This window comes from Nicotiana tabacum, chromosome 9 (assembly GCF_000715075.1).
Source record: "Nicotiana tabacum cultivar K326 chromosome 9, ASM71507v2, whole genome shotgun sequence".
NCBI classification, from domain to species: domain Eukaryota; kingdom Viridiplantae; phylum Streptophyta; class Magnoliopsida; order Solanales; family Solanaceae; genus Nicotiana; species Nicotiana tabacum.
The window spans coordinates 117,534,659-117,543,761 of NC_134088.1; the positions used below are offsets into that span (position 1 = coordinate 117,534,659).

The 9,103-nt window shown below is 33.3% G+C and overlaps 1 long non-coding RNA gene across 1 annotated transcript; it reads left to right on the forward strand.

Moving 5' to 3' along the window:
• Window positions 1-5,105: 5,105 nt before the first annotated feature.
• LOC107767369 (uncharacterized) lies at window positions 5,106-6,057 on the forward strand. The gene is made up of 2 exons (XR_001643896.2): window positions 5,106-5,517; window positions 5,660-6,057. It is a non-coding gene; the product is annotated as an uncharacterized LOC107767369 (long non-coding RNA).
• Window positions 6,058-9,103: the final 3,046 nt, after the last annotated feature.

A 9,103-nucleotide genomic window follows, 5' to 3' on the forward strand; every position in this document is an offset into this window, starting at 1 on the left:
CCCGGGCGTTAAGTTGTTGTTCTCATCTTGAAGGCCAGCTTCGTTGTCGATAGGTAGGGCCATTAATTGAGGATTCGTCGTTTTCAGCCTGAAATCAAAGACACTTTCAAGAGCGAGTGTAAAATAGTGTGTTTCACAGAGACTCGTACCAAATAACCACTATTATCCCTAGCCCCACGGTGGGCGCCAAACTGTTTACCCGAAAAACGGATAGAGTTAAATTTATACGTAATTCTAAGGGTACGTGGTATAGCTTGGTACAAATCGGAAAAGTAAGTAAAAATATATAGAATATTGACTGTATAAAGGAATGAAATACAAACCAAATTGAGTATTGAATGATTTATAAACAATCAAGATGAATCAATGTCCAAGTTCAAAAAATGATAATCTCAACTATATATCAATGTAATAATCTTTAGAATGTGAGTGTATTAATGTTTGCTTCTCTGGATCTGCTCTCCTTTACATAAATGATACCCACTCTTAATATAGTGGAAAAATTTTACTTTGGATATAATAAAAAATACATAGTGTGGATCCCATGATAGATTAGTTAATTAGCTTTTTCTTAATTCCCGCCGAGATTATCTCCCTAAGTGCGGCTGCAACGGCTCTTTGTCTCTTAGCTCGATCTTGGTCGGTTTTGGTATTGGTCGATCTTCGGGTCTCGAGCTCGATATTGACTCGGGCTCGATATTGATCGGTCTTTGGCTCTTGAGCTCGATAACACTACTTCATATCATAGCTCGATATTGACTCGAGGATCGGTCCATGAGTTTTGAGATCGATAACCTGGATTTACTTCTTATCTCGAAGCTACAGTGACAACCCTCGGTTCATCACGTTCCAACCTCAATTAATTACACGAAGGAAAAACTCGGATTTGACCGTATACAATATTGTCTCGTGTCTAAAAGAAAAAAAGCTAAAGTATATTAATTTATGTAGTATTAGAATTCTATCCACCTAACTACTAGGTCCGTCTCCTAGTAGTAATATTTACTCCACAACTCTTAATCAAATATCTATTCTGCATTAACTATATATTGAATGTTAGTTTTTAGTTATAATGAAATTAAGTTTTTATAATATTTCATTTTTTTATCTCTTGTCTTTGGATTTTTTTTTTGTAATTAAATTTTTTTATTTACCAATTGAAAATATTTACAGAGTGTTTGAAAACACCCAGCATATTTGGACAGTTGGCCCCAAATATACTAGCACCAACAAAAACAACAAGTCACTAGAGCAACTAAACAAAGGCTATCTATGGATAGAAATTGAGAGCCTCCAACTTCTTGATCAACCGAGCTTTTAGGCTCCTCTGCAAAGAACCTCTTGCAATATCAATCTAATAATCGTCTCTTGATTCCTTATCTTCTGATAAAAAATTCTCCTATTCCTCTCTTTTCATATATGATATATACAACATATGTTAGTGTAATTCTATAGATCTCAGCCTCAACACTCCTTCTTTTTGTATATCTTATCGCCCATAAGATCTCATTTTGCCGGTTCATTACTTCTCTATCAATATTTTTCCACCATAATAATTTTTTCCATATGACTGTAGAAAATGCACACTCAAAAATATCAGATAATTAATGTCTTCATTCGCAGCAGTGCACATAGGACAAGTAAGTTCAGTTATCAACCCCCAATGTGCTAACCTGTCTCTAGTAAGAAGTCTCTTGTGAGCAGCCAACTACATGACTAAGTTCCATTTAGGTGCACCTAGACTATTGCATACTATCTTCCTCCATTCGACTTTTGCAAAATCACCTCTCAATTATCCATATATAGTTTTAATAGAGAACTTGTCAATCATTTATATATCGCTCTCCACATATCCAGCTTGGTTCAAGAACTTTTTGCCTTCAGGATCCTCTGTACCACCCATGTAGCTCGACTTGTTCTAGCTTCCCGGACTCGATCACCTTTTATATAAAAATGATGGACTCATATAACCCATAGCTTGGGAAGAAATTCAAAAATAACCAGATTTACAAGTGGTAATGGAAAAATAGCCATAGTTTTAAAAGTAATTGAGATTTAGCCACTTTTCATGTAAAGATAAATCTGAACGAAAATACTGTTAAAAATTCGAAAAATATTTCAGCATAATATACTGGAGTTCCAGTATAATATACTGGTCCAGCATAATATGCTGGAAGTTTATACACAGATGCTCCAATCTCCAGTATATTATTCTGGAACTTTCCGCATGTTGGAGTTCCAGCATAATATGCTGGAAGTTCATACACAGGTGCATCAATCTCCAATATATTATGTGGGACCAGTCTGTGTTGCAGCAAAATAGTGACTATTTTTTAATGACTTTATAAACGGTGGCAATTTTTGAATTATCAGTCCGAAAACTGGCTAGCCCGTGCTATTTTTACCATAGCTTGTCCTTTTTGTTACTTAGACTCCACAACAGCTTACAAATTACAGCATTATTCTATGTATATATGTCTAAGATGTTGAGCCCACCTGTAGTTCTTGGATAGCACAACTTACCCTAAGCTATTAGTGCCTTTTTTGAAACCTCACCCCCTAGTCCACAAGAACCTTCTACAAGTAGCCTCAATCAAGTGGACTACTTTTTTTGGTAATACAAATATCTGGGACTAGAAAACTTGTATTGAGAATAAGACAGTTTTAATCAGCTGGACTCTCCCGGCATATAATAGAAATCTAGTAGTCCGCAATTTTATCCTACCCAGAATTTTATCTATTAGAGTTTGGCATTGTACTACAGACACTCTCTTTGTACTGAGAGGCACTCTCAAATATCTAAAAGGCAACTCACCCTTCACGAATCCTAGAACTTGCATAATGGCACACTGATCATCTGAACTTGCTCCACCAAAATAAATGAAACTCTTCTCAATGTTAGCAGTCAGGCCAGAAACATGAGAAAATATTTGAAAACACTCAAAAAGCATCTGGACCAATATAAAGTCACCCCTGCATAAAAGTAAAAGATCGTCTATAAAACTCAATTGAATGAGTTGCATTTTTGCATATCTCTTGTCTTTGGAGTTGTTAATTGAAAATGATCTCTAAAAAGAAAATTTACATGTTATAGCTAACTTTAGGAGTGTTTATCGATTTTTTTCTTAAAAAAAATAAATCAATTAAGTCGGGTTTTCAAATATTAGAACCAAATCAAACCAATTAACTTGGTTTTTTATAGGTTATTTTATGTCGATTTTTGTTGGTTTTTCGGTTATTTTGGTTTCTTGTTTGTTTTTTCCTTAAATATAAGACATTTGCTAAGTAGATCTTCGGCCAACTATATTCTAGCACAACATTATCAAACCAATTATTCTTTAAATAAATTTGTAATTTATTAAGATATATTGATAGTATGATGAGTAATTTAGGGACTCAATTAAAGACAAGTTATTTTTAATATGAAATAGATTCTTGGACTTAACAAAATAAAACTACCATCAAACTAGAATATAAAGGCAAAGAACTTAATTATTATCACAACAAAGAACTAGACTACCAACTAAGAGTACAAACGATTAAATATCTATCATATTTTTTTATATAAATATATACATATAAATGTGTAATAATAAAATTTTAAATAAGTATTTCTATAGTTGGTTTGGTTCGATTTTTTCGATTATTTTGTACTTAAAACCGAAATCAAACTAAATTTAATCAATTTTAAAATTCAAAATCAAACTAAAATATTATTGACTTGGCAATGGATAATCCGATAATAAAGGTAGAAATAGAATTTAGTTAGATTAATATAGTATACCCAATATGAATGGAAATCTTCTATATCTATATCTATATATTATTAAAAGGAAGGAAATTTGGCATAGGATTGTGACAAGTGACGGACTAAGAAAATGACACGTGTTAGTTTTTAGGACAAAAAGTAGTTGTTAGGAGTAATCTATATATCAATATATTATTAAAAGGAAGGACGATTGACATAGGATTGTGACAAGTGGCGGACTAAGAAAATGATACGTCTTAGTTTTTAGGACAAAAAGTTATTGTTAGGAGTAATAATTAGTTATTAGTTAAAGTTATCTATATCTTCTATCTATATATTATTAAAAGGAAGGACGATTGACATAGGATTGTGACAAGTGGCGGACTAAGAAAATGATACGTGTTAGTGTTTTTAGGACAAAATGTTGTTGTTAGGAGTAATAATTAATTATTAGTTAAAGTTATCTATATCTTCTATCTATATATTATTAAAAGGAAGGACTATTGACATAGGATTGTGACAAGTGGCGGACTAAGAAAATGATACGTGTTAGTTTTTAGGACAAAAAGTTATTGTTAGGAGTAATAATTAGTTATTAGTTAAAGTTATCTATATCTTCTATCTATATATTATTAAAAGGAAGGACGATTGACATAGGATTGTGACAAGTGGCGGACTAAGAAAATGATACGTGTTAGTGTTTTTAGGACAAAAAGTAATTGTTAGGAGTAATAATTAGTTATTAGTTAAAGTTATCTATATCTTCTATCTATATATTATTAAAAGGAAGGACGATTGACATAGGATTGTGACAAGTGGCGGACTAAGAAAATGATACGTGTTAGTTTTTAGGACAAAAAGTAGTTGTTAGGAGTAATAATTAGTTATTAGTTAAAGTTATCTATATCTTCTATCTATATCTATATATATTATTAAAATGAAGGAAGTTTGGCATAGGATTGTGACAAGTGGCGGACTAAGAAAATGACACGCGTTAGTTTTTAGGACAAAAAGTAATTGTTAGGAGTAATAATTAGTTATTAGTTAAAGTTAATATTTTTTATTAAAATTATAATTAAAAATAATAAAATAACTTTTTTTAAAGTAACGATCGTAGAATAGGAAGAAAAATTTAACAGTTTGTAAGTAGTGGTGTCCTAACCGCTTGCAAAATAAAAACCACATTTCTTTGGCAAGTGATTGTACTGTTTACGCAATAATAAAATTGAACAATTAGTTTTTAATTATTGGTCTTCATAGAACATATTTTATTTAAAATAATTAAATATTTGATTTAATTAATATTAATAATATATAGATATAGCCTTTAATTTCTTGTGCATTGTGGAGGAAATGTCGAAGAAGTGGTAAAAAGAAACTGTATAAGTCAGCAAGTTTAAGGGAGAATCTCTGAGAACGTGGACTCAATATAGGATTTCAAAGTGTAATGGAATTTCCTATTTGTGGAGCACTTCATTTCCTCTCTAATTTCTCAAAGTAGTCTACTTTACATGCCAAACATGAACTTCTTTGGTTGGTAATTTCTAAATTCCCATTGAAGTGGACTATACACCTAAGGTCTCTTAATTTGTGCTCTATTGTTATTTGTTCCTGTAAGAATAACTTTATCTATAGATCCAGTTCCAAAAAGGAAGAGACGAACAAGGAAAGATGAGGAAGAATGATCTGCACAACTGCTTGTGTGACAATCAATCTCTTCTCTTCTGAAGAGAAAGCAGAAGATGAACGAAGATGCACCTATTTTTTTAGTTAAGTTCTCTACATTCTCCCCCTCTTTCTTTTAATCGTGTGTTTATTGATGATATGCCTATTTTTTCAGTTAAGTTCTCTACTTTCTCTCCCTCTTTCTTAATGAAAATCATTGAAGTGGACTAACTTCCTTTCCTGCAGATTTTGCATTTCTCAGTATGCCAATCCATTCACTGGTCTGAGCCATTTACCTAGCTAATGTGATACTTTCCTTCTGAAAGTCAGGAATGGTGATTTAGTTGTTCTATACTTGAGATTTAGCAGACGATGAGTTATTTTTCCTCTTATACTGGCTTCTATTTGTTTGTGAAATTTCGTATGTAGTGTTACCAAACATATATGAAATTAAAGGATTTTTGACATAATGTAAGGTCATTAATTTTTGTTAATGTCAATATCAGGGATGCGATAAGAACTTTTTTGTTTTCATATAAAATGAGTAATTAAGATCGTGATATTGATATTAAGTGTCAATTAAACGAGTAATTAGACTTGCTACTGTGTCACTTTAGCAAGAAATGTTACAAGATATGCTGAAATATTTGGTTCATAAAGATTTTGGGATTCAATCTGCAGGAACTTTGGAGTGAGAAATTTGAGCGATTTATATATATCACATGTTTCGCTCATTCAGTCTGTCTTCATCTTGTATTTGTATTCCTCTGTAGTAGCATCTTGTTGCTTTTACATTTGCTATAGGAATTTTGAACGGAGAGAGTACATCATCTCTGTGAAATAAATGCAGAAGATCCAAACAGATCTTTACCTAGAATTCTTGAAAATTGCATGCAGAAGTTTGAGGGTGTAACACCCCTCAAAAAAAAAAAAAAAAAAAAGAGAGATACTTAAGGGCAAGGAAAGGCTTAAGCCTTGGACTAAAGTGAGATAAAAGGCTTAAAAAGCCTTAAACAAGTCAGGCTACTAAAAGAACTCTATACGAACAAAACAGAAGGTTTAAACTTCTGTTCATTCACGCAAATCTGATTCGGAAAAGAGAAACAGAACGCTAAGAAACAGAGACAACAAGATTATTTAAGCAGACAACGAAATTCTAGGTTTCTTTACAAATCACTAATTCTTGAACTCAGGTATATAAAATTCCCTATTGTCAATTATTTTAAAGTAGTAGTAGGTAAGAATTGAATAGTTAATTCCCTTCTTTCTCTGTATCAACGTTAAATTTCATATTTAGGTGTGAAACTTTGAATTTAATTAAAATGCACTGGTTGTTATAGAATCAATTATTTGACGGGTATAAATTAGACTGAGACCTACATATTGGCTCTAGGAGTTTTGAGGTGAGTTGATATAACCCTTTACTAAAGTGGTTCTACTCACAAAGACATGCCCACAAAGTATTTGATAAAATACTTTAAAGAGTCAACATGTGCTTAATTGAAACGAGTGGATATATATTGACTAGGTATATTCTAGTTAAAGCTTATGTATTTTACTCGAGAAGTATAAGCGTCTATTTTCATATTCTTATGCTTTATTACAGGATCTTACATGTTAAATGGTGCACAAGTTTCACACCAATAATGGACACAGTAGTCGTACAACAACAAGCTTACCCAATAACTTTTATTTCAAACACTTTGAGATGTGACACGTATCTACTGCCATCCTTATCTTCTGCTACTCAAAAATCCCCTACATGTCATTATATGTCCACAGAGCAGTACTATAAGACTAGTGTTGGAGTTTTATGTATGCAAAGAGATGATTACTTCGACTTTATGTTCACTTTAAAAAACAAATACTATGGCAATCACTTATCAAAGTTTTGAGAGTTAGATAGAACTTTTAAAAATACTTTGAGTAATTCTATTTCATGCTTATGCTATGTATGCACTCAAGAATATTGATATGAATATTGATAGATCACTTTTCAAACAAGATTTAGACTTCAAAGGTCACAAGAGAAGTTTTAGAAAGAAAATATTTTTGGGAGTATCCTCTATTCTGAGAAGGGGTCATCGTCCAGGACGAGGGTTCCTAACCAAGGCGTTGACTTTCTGAAACTACTTGTGCCAAAGTAGGAAGCACACGAGCTGAGGGTCTCGTTGCTGAAAATTTACTTAGCCAGGCTAAGGTATGATACATGAGTGCTGAGAACCATAAAGCGAGTGGCACCTCGTGAATTGGACCTATTCGATCAGGTTGGGATCGAACTCGTGCCGATCACACGGTGACTAAGACAGAATTAAGTCAGGATAGTTAGAACTCCCGAAGTATAAAGTGAAGTATTTTTTTTCTAAGAAAGAAAAAGAAAAGAATTTCTTTTAGAATATTCATAAACTGCAAATATGCAATTATTTTAGAATTGTTCTTAGAAGATTTATGTTTTTCATTCATTTAGAATCTTTGCTCGTAATGTATATTTTATTAAAGTTTCATCCCCTGTCATTGAGACTCACTGAGTACAATGGATGGTACTGACGTTCTCTTTTGGGAACCTACGTTGGTCTGCGGTACAACGTAGGAACCGATTTTGCAGGCGAGCAAGCTACGGGTTAGGACTTCCCTCTCTTCCAGTGTTATTGGTGAGCTCCGCTTTTGTTCGTGGAGTATTCCTTTGAGTCATATTTATGTAGTTATATTTCTTTGTTTACTTGAAGAACTAGCCAAACAATCTCATGTCCTGAGCAGTGCGTCAGTTTATCAGTAGAGGCTTCATAGACACAGTCGGTGGATTAAGATTCAGATATTTTTGATAATAACTTAGCAGTATTTCAGTAGTTACTACGAATAAAGTTTTGGAGTTGGTTTATTTTAGATATTCAAATTAATTAAAAGTATTTGGTTAAAGTATTTCCTTTGTTGCATATAAATTTTGAGGTTATAATAGTTTTGATAAGTACAGATGGTTTGCTCGGTCAAATTTAGCGACCAGGTGCCGGTCACGGCTTATTCAGAAAATTGGTCGTGACAAACTTGGTATTAGAGCATCAGGTTTATGGAGTCCTAGGGTTCTATGAAGCCGTGTTAGTAGAGTCTTATTTATGGGTATCCATACTTATAAGTAGGAGGCTACAAGCATTTAGGAAAAGTCTCATTTTTTTCATACTTTAGATCGTGCAGTAGAGCCTCCCTCTAAGAAATTATCTAATGTATTCGCTTTTCCAAAACTCACAGAAATGGCTCGTACAAGCAACTCTAACACCGACACTCAGGATGCTGCTCAAGAAACTATTGCTACTATTGTGGCTCAAGGTAGAACTAAGAAGGCTTCAACTCAGAAAAGGAAGGGTAAATCTATAAAGGGCGTTCAAGTACCCCGGGTTGAACATGAAGAAGGGGTGGAGCATGATGAGCAAGTAACCCAGGATCTAGTGCCACCCCCAACAGCAATTCCAGCTCAGAGAACTATATCTCCAGAGGTGGGTCAGATATTTAATGTTGTCAACAGTGCTCTAGAGATGTTTAAAGCCTTCATGGCCAACCAGAACGAGAGAAGAGATGAGATTCCACCTCAATCAAATAGACTGAACAATTCTAAGTCCTCAAGAGTGAATGAATTTTTGAAGTTGAGTCCTCCATTGTTCCATGGTTCTGTAGCTGATGAAGATCCAATATTGTGGC